This window comes from Pelodiscus sinensis, chromosome 20 (genome assembly GCF_052426305.1).
Source record: "Pelodiscus sinensis isolate ZL-2025 chromosome 20, ASM5242630v1, whole genome shotgun sequence".
NCBI lineage: Eukaryota > Metazoa > Chordata > Testudines > Trionychidae > Pelodiscus > Pelodiscus sinensis.
Genome location: NC_143071.1, coordinates 22,879,582 through 22,891,430, shown reverse-complemented (window position 1 = coordinate 22,891,430; position 11,849 = coordinate 22,879,582). Strand labels below are relative to the sequence as shown.

At 41.0% G+C, this 11,849-nt stretch overlaps 1 protein-coding gene across 4 annotated transcripts in view; it reads left to right on the top strand.

The window, feature by feature from the left end:
* Positions 1 to 260: 260 nt before the first annotated feature.
* Positions 261 to 11,849, top strand: part of TNRC6C (trinucleotide repeat containing adaptor 6C) — a 351,877-nt gene continuing 340,288 nt past the window's right edge. For 2 of the 4 annotated variants that reach the window (XM_014573581.4, XM_075903558.2), the window contains exon 1: positions 261 to 1,461. The gene's annotated coding sequence lies outside the window, so the exon portion shown is untranslated. The remainder of the gene's footprint in view (positions 1,462 to 11,849) is intronic. The other 2 variants (XM_075903557.2, XM_075903560.2) reach the window with 2 other exon arrangements.

Sequence of the window (11,849 nt, the reverse complement as noted above, 5' to 3'; positions counted from 1 at the left end):
GCCCCCTCCGCGCGGGCGCATCTGGCACGTGCAGTGCGAGAGGTGCCCAGGTGCGCGGGCGAGAGCCGCGAGCCTTCCCGCGCAGAGCGGACTGGCCAAGATGGACGCGCCCGGCCCGTGCGAGAGGCGGGGGAAGACCGGGCCCACTTGCGCGCTAGGAGGAGAGCAACCAGATACTGAGTCGCGGCGCTGATTGGCTCTGCCACCCAATTGATTTGCATGCCGCAGTTTGTCTTCCCCCGTCACGTGATCAGAGGGGGGTAACGCCGAGGCTTCCTGTTTGAGGTCAGAGAGGGGAGGGGGGGGCCTCTCTTTGCTCTCGCGCTGCCTGGTGGGGTTCTTGTCAGTTAGCAACAAAATGGCCGCGGTGGCAGCAGCTCTGCTCCTGAGGACGGCGACGGCGGCGGCTGCAGCTAGGAAGAGCGGGGGGCCGGCGCCGCCTGCCTGCTAGAGAGAACGCGCGCGAGACGCTGCAGCCCAGCTCCTCCGCCGCAGAGAGACACTGCCTGAGAGGCGCTGCAGCAGCCCCTGGGAGACTTTGCTGCCTCCTTCAGCCTCCTGCCCCCCCCGGGGCGCGAGACTCCTGGGAACCCCCTGTGCCCCACTGAGAGTCTCTGCGGCAGAGCCCGCTGGATCGTCCCTCTCCTCGGGATTCTACGTGAGACGCTCTGCTGGCCCCATTGGATCCCCCTGTGAGAGAGACACTGCTGGATCCTCCTGCTTGGAGCACCGCAAGAGAGACTGCTGGATCTCTTTCTCTACCCCCGCCCCCCATTGTAGGACCCCTTGCGAGAGAGACTTCATTGGATCCTCCTCCTCACTGGGTTCCTACTCTTGGATCCCCGGCTGTGGCTCCATTTTTGGAGGGGGGACTCTTTCAGCTCGTTTGTGGGATCCCCCTTTTCCTTTTAATTTGCACTTTTTGAACACTCAGATGCTCCTCCATCTGGACTGAGAATCCATCAACACAAAAAATAAACTCTCCCCATCCGCTTCACATCGTGAATTTCGTGGGTTTTTGTTGTTGCTCGAAAGCAAACGTGTATTTAAAAAAGAATTCGTGTGCAAAAGTCTAGCTAGGGACATTCTTTTCCTTCCTTTCTTTCTCCACTGGAAAGCTAAAGCTTGTTTTGGAATTGAACCTGTTTCTCCTGCACTGGGACTGGATAACACCGAACCTCTGCTCTTCTGCTTGGATACTGTTTTCTTGTCGACTTGTTTTTCTTCTCTTCTGTGGCAGGTTGTGGGGGGAGTTGTTTTTTTGTTTTAGTTGGAGGGGGGAATTGAATTTTTTTTTTCGTATTCAGAGTCGTGAATTTACGGGTATTTTTTTAAGGCGTTAAAATAAGCAAGAAGCACGTCAGAGAGACCTCTACAAGGTAGACGAAATATTCACTTGTTTCATTACAGAGAGACTGAGTCGAAAGCTGCCAAAGAGCCCCTGAAGGAAAAGAAGAAACGGTAAGGGGGTGATTGTTTTATATTGATCTGCAAACAGTAGAAGTGGGAGCTGAAAAATACCTGTTCAGTCATTGCGTTAGTACATGTCACACTTTCCCCTCTGGAGTGGAGGGCAGGATTTTTCAAAAAACAGTTATAGTGTTTTTAAATAGTACTTATATTTTTCTTTTATTATGGGGCCACTGGAACAAATACTGTAAGGTACTTCCACACAAACTATTCTAAGTTATTTTAAGATATATTTTAACACTAAATTATATTTGTTGAAAAATAGACCTTTATAAATAAAAACTTGGTATTTCCATATACTGACTCTTTTTTTTTTACACATGCCTAATTTTTGTCACCTGTATTACTTTAATTGAAGTCTCATATATAGAAGTTAAACATTTCTAGGTTTACAGGAAGAGCCTTATGAGTTTGCTTTTTAATAATTGATAATGTACCTGTGAGTTGATGTGTGGTGTTTGTACACTAATATAAAATAATTAGCTCTATTATAAAGCGAGGTCACCAGGACTGCTTTTGATCATAACCAGGTCGGTGAAACTTGAACGTCATACTTGATCAGCTTCAGTTAAATGGCAAGAGCTCTTTAGATCCCTGTCTTTTCAATACAATTAAATTATGGTAACCACCATAATTTAGTCTCTGAATACTAGATATGTGAGCTTATTTTTTCATATTTTCATGAAGCCAAATTATTCTTATTAGCTTCAGTAAGAGCATCAGTCAGGAACAAAAACAGTGGTGTTATGGTTGAGTGTTCAGTTGTTTATCCTTGGATATCAAGAGACAGTGGGAATGTATTAAAGGTATTTGAATCCTCTTTGTTTAATTTTGCAAGTTTGTGTGGAAGGGTAATCTCCTCCCTTATTCTGTAATTGCACGTTAGTAGAAGGTCCAGTCATGAGACCCATTGAAATATACAAATGAGAATATGAACTAGTTTATGCCTCATAAAATAATTTAATATAGTTTTGTTGTCTTAAATTATATATTTTTAATTTCAGTATTTAGTTTCTTTAGGAGTGCCATTATCTAGCTAAGTGATACTTTGATGTGGTTCTAGGATTAACTTTATTCTCTGCTTCAATATAGACTTGTTTTTGTTGTCGAAAATATTGCACTGCATATATTCAGTTTATATAATTTCCAACTTTGATTTGTGTTCTTGAAGACAGCATGGCCATTTTTGCTTATAAACAAATTGAGGAAATATTTTTTCCTTGTATCTTAAACTAATTTGATTTTATATTCAGTGGAATCCAGACTGAAACTTAATTTCACCATTGGACTAATTAAGCTAGTTAAAACTCAATAATTGCTGCTAATAGTGGTTTAGTTGGTTCTATATCTTAAAATAAGATGACTATTGGTGTACTAAGAATAATGAACAAGACAGCATCTGTTATTGGATACAGTTATTCAAATGACCGACTTTAAAATCCTTAACATTAAATATTTCCTTGTTATGAGGTCAGTCAGAGATAACCTTTGGTTTTTGGTTGCTGTTGTACATCATACTGGATTGTTTAAGAAATCACTGGGGTGATAAATTTTTTCTGTATCTGTTGCTTTTCTCAGAAATGTGTGAGGGGTGCTAGGTGGGATAGTAATGGATACAACTTGTCATAATTTCTCAAATTCCCAATTTTTTCCCCTTGCCCAATAATTGTGATTTTTAAAATCTAATAAGCCTCCATTTGAACAACCACTTTCATCCATGAATTGTGATTTCAAAATGGTGTGCTGACAAGTATTACTGAAAGTTGCTCATCAAGTAATATTACTTTGTCATCTCCTACCTCTTATAAAATCTTTCCAAAGTTACTCTTCCCCCTTAACGGTAACTTATGTATAAATAGTTGAGGTTGGTGGTAGGTATTCCTACATCCACTGTTTTACGAAAAAATAAAGTTGACACGGTTATTGGATATCCATATTTTTATAGTCAAGTTTCTTAACTTCTAAATTCAGGCAGTTTGGCTTCCAAAAAGTAAATATCCAATATTGAAGTTAACTTGAAAGACGAAAAATTAGTCACTCTGGGATCACATTAAATTCCGTTAAGGCTGCTAATTTATGAGATCGTCTGACCATTGTTAGGCAGACAAGGCAGGTGTGGGAATAGCTGTCAAATGAGAGTGGTCTCAATTCAGTTCCTGATGAACAGATACTTGCATCCCAAAAATAACTGTTATATTGGCCAATGAATGAATGGGTAAGGAGGGCTTTGAGGCAGTCCCTCCAGGGCAAGGTTAAAACATAAATGATAGACTGTTTTGGGTGGCGCCAGAAGTATGATATAGTTGTTTCTTTGGACAAATAAGACTAATCTAAGTAGTGTCATAAGCCAGATTTGTTGATGCAAAATGACTCTGCTATTCAGAATTTTTTTTTCAGGTGTTATCGCATACATTTGATTGTTGCAGTTATAGCTAGTTATTGTGCAAAGAAGTAGAGTATGTATTGACAAATATTGTTAATGTGTAAGTGGACAGCTTAACATTTTTAATTAATGAGTAAAATGGGTGATGGGGTCCTTTACCATGTTCACTTGGTGTCTGTAGATTTGTTGTAGAGATTCTTTTGTGATTAGGAGGTTGTCTGATATGTATCTTGGCTATTGAACCAAACATTTACCAGACAGCTTCCGAGGAGTAGTAGAGTTAGTCTGTAACTGGAAAAATGTAAGAAAAGGTCTTCCAGGACCTTAAAGTATAACAAAATACCATCTACATGTTTTGTTAGTCTTTAAGGTCCTGCAAGACTATTTGTTGTTTTTCCACTTACCAGACAGAATACTACACATTAGCTAGATGAAGAGTTGAAGGACACTGGAGAAGACTTTTAGTCTAGTCCACATGCACTGTCCTGGTGAGAAACCTAGTCCCAACAAAGTTTCCTAGTTGCTGGAAAGGGAGAGCAATGGAATTTCTGGCAGGGTGCTTGATTTTGGTGGGGGGTCTCCTTCTTGGAAAGTATTTGCTAATTTAAAGCTCCATCCTTTTCAAACTTTCTAGAGGGGATTTGTCCCCTTTCCATAATTGTCTGCTGAGCTGTGTGAATGGAAATGTGTACATCATCTTTCAATAAGCGTCTTGGCACTTGCTAGGAAGAGGGAAAGAAGAGGTAGAGATCTCGCTAATCTTCTGAGAAGATTTTTCCTTACTCCTAACAGCTAAAGCATGCTTTTGGTGGAATTTATGATCCTTTTGTTGAAATAGTAAAATATTTTCCTATTTTCCTTTTGGTTTTTATATTTTGATAATTATGTATATGATCTTGGTAAGTTCTTCCATGTAGTTAAGATGAGTTTGAGAAAAGCATGATTGCTAGGCTCAATTTGAAGATTGTTTGTATTGACACAATGTGGTTGTTTAATGGGTTGTGAAACGAAAGTGAAGCTCAATATCAGGGTGAGACTAAAACTTTTCCCACCATGAACTACAGATTATTTAAATCTCTTGAAATAATTTGATATTAAATGTAAATTGAATTTAAGACATTTCAGTTAGACTGCTTTGTAAACTCTGTATTTTATCTAGAAATAACACTTGGCATTTGGAGGTCTAATTTTTGAAAATCTTGGTTGCTTAGAATTATAATCAAATTGTGCTTTTCATACAGACAAATTAATTTCCTTATTTGCTTTCTTTTAGAGAAAATAGCCATCCCTGTAAGCTGCTTATAGATGAATATTCAAGATACTCAAAACACCTAAAGTCTATTATTAACATTACAGACTCTCTTTTTCATTAATGAGAAATCTAGCTATTAAAACAGTGATCTGGAAATGTTATACTTTCAATTCTAGTTCTGAAAAGTCAACAAGGATGACAGTGAGAATGGATAATACTTTAAATTATATTTATTTCCTCTGGGCAGCTGTCCTTGCAGTGATAAAAATGCACTCTTCCAAATGCTGTCATCTGGCCCCTTTCCAAACTAAGCTGAAGGAAGAGGTCAGGGTTGGAGCAATCTTTTGCTTCAGTAAAGGGAGTGTCTCAGTTGACAGCATTGGTAGATAAAGTTCCTGTACCACTGGCTATGCAAACACTGCAGACTTAAAGTTAAAAAACAAAACCAACTCCCTCCTGCCCTGCAACAACCCTTTTTAGTCAGAGAAAGTAGCTTGTTAATTTCCTATATGTTAGTCTGCTACTGTTGTTCTTAATGTAGTATATTTATGCACAGTGGACAATGTGCATACTACTTATTTGAAAAAAAGAAAACTTCAATTTTGTTCAATCTGTGGTGATACCAAACGTGTACTATTGGTTTTATAAAATTCACATTACAAGATCATGGTAGCACCATCAGATTTTTCTCTTGACCTGTAAGTGGCAGGTAGTAGTTTGTTGGTTCCTTAGTATTAGAGATGAATGATAAGGAAATCTCTTTAATGCCTGGTGATACTACTGTCTATCCAATTTTGTATCAGTTGGTGTCTTCTAACAATTAATGGCTGGATGCTTTCAGTTGTATTAAGATATCAGTGAGGAGGACAAATGACCTTTAGAAGAGAAAATGAATCCGGAGGTGCTGTAGAAATGACCGTTGTTTGCTGTGCTGTAGCTGTTCTCTCAAATAAAATTGCATTACTAAAAGAATTTTGCTCTGCATAGCTTCTTTGATTTAGTGAAAAACTAACTGCCTAGCCATAGTAATGTATAGAGGAATTCATTACTAATTCCAATTTAGTGCTTAGAGCAATATATGTTTTTGCTTTAGAAATCTTGTCTGTCAGAAAATCATGCTTTAGAGTTCAGCCTCTTGCTATAAGCATATTTAGAAATGTTTTGTGTATAACACTTAAAATATGACTAATATACATTATAGTTTTCAGGAAGTTGCTATAAATATGACCATGTATTAAAAGTTATTTTTCTTTTGTATGTTTCTACCACTTAAATTGCTTTAATGCCATTCCACTGTTCAAAATTAAGTTAGCTTAATTGTTGATGGTAGTTGGAGACTAAGTTTTGCTATTAAATCATGCTTAGTTTCTTTTTGAATAAGCATTCAAATCTGAGTGTAACTTCAATTTATTTTAAGGTTGTATTAATCTGAGTTTTTATCAAGAAATGCTCTGGATATGCTAACTTTTTCTAAAAATGTTTCATCTGACAATCTCCGTTTTCTTTATGAAGGTTTTCTTGACGATACTTAATATCCATCAAAAGATCTGTATCAAGTAGATAGCTGAATATTTGCAATATTCACAGTTCTAAGAATCTAAGTATAAAATTTTGAGTTGATTAACCTTGACCCTGGATGTGTCAGCTTTGTAACTTAACTTTTGTAAAGTCCTGTGTAGTGACGATTGAGACCTAGGAAATATTAAGTTTGAGGGGGTAATGAAGGCTGCTTTCTAAAGCTCTTTCCTTTTGTGGTTTATGGTCATAGAGAGCTCAGGAGAGTGACAACAGCTATTTGTGCTATAGCAGCAAAGTTTTATGGCTGGATGCCCAGATTGTCTAGCTGTCTGCACAGCACTGTTGTTTGTCTTTTGAGGTCTGTGGAGTTGGAATGCATTTTAATATACAGATATTTGCAGCTTGCTGTTCCTGTGTTGTGAAATGTACATTCATGTCAGAAATTTAAATCCAAATGAGATTTTTCTTTGTTGATAAAGAATTTGGAATTTATTTTTGCAAGGTTGATTAAAGACTATTTCTCTTGGGCCTTGTCTGCACTATAGGGTACTATTATAGTACTGCAGCTGTGCTGCTATAGCACCATGACGTAGACACTTAGGTCTGGTCTACACTAGGACCTTAGTCTGAAATACCTCCCACCCCGGTCAAATTTGTAAGAGTGCGTCCACACTTCCAATCCCATTATTCCAAAATAAGGGGCCATGGAAGTCTAACGCTGTACTGCTTTTCATGAGGAACTTGTAAGTCTGAAATAGTATTAGTGTGGATGCTCTGGTGCCACTAATTTGAACTAATTGGCCTCTGGAGGCCTCCCATAACTCCCCAGAGTGCTTGCTGGGGCTCTGAGTCCAATGTAACATGGCCACATTAATGGAGCCTGTCTCAGACTACATTTGTTTCTTCCCCAGAGGGAGGGCACGGAACTTTGAGTTTGTAAAATCGGGTGCCCAGTAGAGATGTAATAGTGTAGTCGATTAACCGATAAGCAAAAGCCCCCCATACTTTTTTAAAGCAGGCTGGCCAGCATCCTGACTGAGTCCTGCCTCATGGCCGTTCCAGGAACTTCCCCCTCTATGGCTGTGCATTTAAAATGTATTAGAAGGTAGGCAGGCAGGCACCCTGGCTCAGTTCCAGTTCATGCCTGGTCTGGGAGCTCAGCCCTCTGACAGGGGCTGTTGCCACCCTGCACTGCTGCCTTAGTATGAGAGGCAGCAGTGTAGGGCGACAGGCAGCCGGTCCACAAGGGGAGCCCGTTTTAAAAACTAGCTTCCCTTGCGGATCAGCTCCTGCCTGGTACTGCCACTTCTGTATCAGAGGCAGCAGCATGGAGTGGCATAGAGTTCCTTGAGAGTGGAGCTGGAGTGCATTAGCTGCTGGCCCCACCCCAGGGCACTGTAGAATAGTAGAGTAACCGATAAGAATTAATGAGGTTAATCGACTATTCAGTTAACCAATATTTAACATCCTTAGGGCCCAGAAGTCAAATTTAGTAAATTCAAAATAACCTTCTAGTGTAAGCATGGCCTTATTTGGTTAAAGTTATTTGACCTTATTTTGTCAAGGTAGTAGTGTCTGTGCCAGGGCTGATAATTGGCTTAAGTATGTCTGAGAGGTATGAATTTCATAGCCCTGGGTGACACAAGTTGACCTAAGTTTTAGGTGTAAACTAGGCTGTGGTACTTTCTTTGCATATAAAAACATGTAGTATCCTACAGCTAGTTTTTGTATAGACTAAAAAGTGGAATCTTTAGAGAGAAAACTGATGCATGTAGCTCTTATTTAAAGAGAAATGTACTTAAGTTACTTGGTAAATTGTAGGAAAAACACATTTACAAGGTTTAAAATGTATTTTTGGACAACTATTGATAGGCTGATAGCAAACATAGACTAGAATAGTATTTTATTAATCTCAAACCTGAGAGCAGTAGTCTATTAGGATGGCTATCCACCTTTTCATTGTGATCTCACCTGCAGATTAATAGGACTTGTGTTGGGTTTCCCATCAAGCTACTTGCTTGTGGGCCTTATTTTTTTTTAAAGTAGATACCTAGTGTGAAGGGTTAGATCACATAAATCCCCTAGGGCCGTGGTCACCAACAGGTTGATCGCAATCGACTGGTCGATCGCGAGGCCTCAACCAGTCGATCGCGAGGCGTCCTGTCGGCCCCGCCCCCATTACCCTTCCACCCCCGAGAAGCCCCACTACCTACCTCCAGTGAAAATGGAGGTAGTATAGGCTTCCCGGGGATGGACAGAAGTCCCGCAGCTTAGTGGCACTTCCGGCGATTCCGGAAGTAGCGCTAGCTGCTCTGCCGGGTGTGCTGTGGGAGGGAGCATTGGCTCCCTGCACCGCACAGGATGGGTGAGTCAGCCCTGGGGCAGGTGCGCACGCACGTGGGGTTTTCCTGCGCCGGGGGGTCGGCCCTGGGGCAGGCGTGTGCTGGTTTCCCTCTGGGGGCGGGGGAATCCTGGGAGGAGGCAGATACAGGGGTGTCTCTGCCTCCACTGACACCCCAGCCCCCACTCCCCAGCCACAGAACTCTGTCCCTATTCCTGTCCCCATTGGCACCCTGTCCCCAGCTTCAGAAACCTGTCCCCACTGACACTCTGTCCCCTGCTGCAGAACCCTGTCCTCTGCCCTCCCAGCTCCCTGTTCCCTCTCTCCTACCCCCAGCCGTACATCTCTGTCCCCACAAAATGTATAATTTATAAATGTTTCATTTTAGATTTAAATAGCATGAATAAAAAACAGGTAATTTATTTCATAACTATAAACACGTGATTTTAATTTGATACATCGCATAATTTAAAAATAAACTGTTTTATCAGAGTGTGTAAGGGCTGGGGATAGCAAATGATGGACAGGAGGAGAATAGAGAGGGCGGGGCTTCAATAAAGGGGCGGGGCTTCAATAAAGGGGTGGGGCGGTAGATCTTCGCCTGTTCGGAGATTTAAAAAGTGATCTTGGGTGTAAAAAGGTTGGAGACCACTGCCCTAGGGATTGTCTCCTGGTTTGCTGAACATGCCTACTCTCTGAAGCTCCTCACCAGCCTGTCCTATTGGGCCAGAAGCTCTGGTCTCTCCCCAGTCAAGGCACAGAATTGGGGTTATCACCCCCCTACAGAGCAACACAGACAAAGAACCAGTTCAGTTCTGGGAGAGCTAAGCTATAAGGGCTTGACACACAACCCTCAAAAGGGACCAACCTCTTCTCCCCCACCCTCAAATCTGTGTAAAAGTTTTATACAGAGAATGCTCATAAACAGAGCAGACTTTAAAAATGAGAGAGAAATACACCATGGTTGCTTCCCCCTCACCCCAGATAACACTTGTTTATCATCGGTGTAAATAACTGATTTTTATTAAGAACAAATAGTAGGATTTAAATGGTTGCAAGTGAAAACAAACACCAAGTAGTTCTAATCCACCAGAACTCATTACATGTAAATTCCCACCCTAAATAGCTGTTCTTATCCCAGGTAAAAAGCTTTAAGTCAGAGTTGATCTTCAATGTGGCCTGGGTCTATGGCTTTTCAGAGTTCTTAATCAAATATCCTCTTAGGGCAGGCCAGGCAGTTTCTAAGGCCAGATGAACACAAAGGGCTGATGGTTTCCCGTTGCTTGAATAGACTTTTTCCCTAGGGCAGGAAACCTTTGTTCAGTATCCTTTGTCCCCCATGGGGGGGGGGGGGCGGTTCAAGATGGCTTCCAGTACCAGGTGGCATGGTCTCCTGTCTTTCTAGGACCAACCACAATTTGGGCTTGTAGGACAAACATCACCATTCACAGGTCATTGGTTTGAGTATTGAGTTAAGTACCTGCGGATTGTAACGGCCTTCATTAGCACATGTATAAACAGATTCATACTTTGTCAAATTTCACAAAGAAAAATAATAATGCACAAAAATACACAGTTACATCAGATTTTAATTGTAAAATTGATATTACATGATTTGTTTTGCCTAAGTCATATTTGAGGTTATGCATATTCATATCCATAAGCCAGTTTTCATAAAGCATTGGGGAGCATGACACTTAGTACTAGTAGATACCAACTGAGGAGGAACTTCACTTTTCTTTCTGGCTGCTGTTTCCTTTCCACTTCCTTTATTCTTATTTGTGTAGTCTCTGTTTGCTGCTTCTATTTTTGTGGCTTTTTGGTGTCTCCTCCTGTGTGTTTTAATGTGGAATTCCTGTGACCGATAAGAGACTTTTTCACTTCTTGATTGTGAAGGTAAATATTTACTCCATTTAGCTTTATTGACTGACTTTAAGGTAGTTGTACAATATATAAAAAGATGAGTTTGTCTTAAACTGTTTTTAGTTCAAATTGTTAGCCGTTTGAGCTTCGTCAGTGAGCGTTGGGGGCTTTTGGAGGAGCTTTTTGCTTCTCACTTGTTGTCCCCCACTGATTTTTATTTATTTATTTATTTTTCCTGTGGGTCAGTGACCCCCGACCCAAAAAGGGTTTACCACCTCTGTCATAAATAAAGAAAACATTTAAACCTTTTGTATTGGACATTATATTTTACTTTATTTTAAATAAAGTAGTTTGATAAACTAACGAGAAAGTTAAAACACTTACTCTGTCTTATAATTTAAATTAAACGGTTTTCACTAGCTGCAGCTGGTTCAGAAAATAAGGACACCATACTCAGCCTGTCCTTGCCTCCCATCCTCCCTCCTTCTCCTGGAACACAGACCCCTGAATAAATTAAATGTCAGTATACCACTTCTGAAAGGTTGCTGATCCCGGTACTTAGGTAAGCTCTGCATCTTTCTTTTATTAATGAAGCTGCTGTAAGTCGGACTATTATTGACTTTAAAAAGTGTCATCAACACTCAGACCCATACATAGAGGTGAAGAAGTCAAATCTCGGCACTCCACCTCTGAAAGGTTGCTAATCCCTGCCCTAGCGCATTGCCTGGGAACCAGATATGTGCAAGCCCTTTTCAGTGGCTTCTATTTAAAGGGCTTGCGCTTTCTAGGCAGCTGGAAGCCACCCGTCAGGTGCAAGCCCTTACAGAAGCAAATGAAAGGGCTCCCAGCTCTGTCACACTGGCCTGTTGCCTGGGAGCTTTCTGGGAAGCGTGAGCCCTTTCAACTACTTCTATTCAAAAGACTTGTGCCTGCCGGGTGGCTGTCAGGTAACAGGTTAGCAGCGGGGCCAGGAGCTGCCAGCCATTCTATGTGAATTCTAAGCTCTGGGAGGAGGCTAGCCC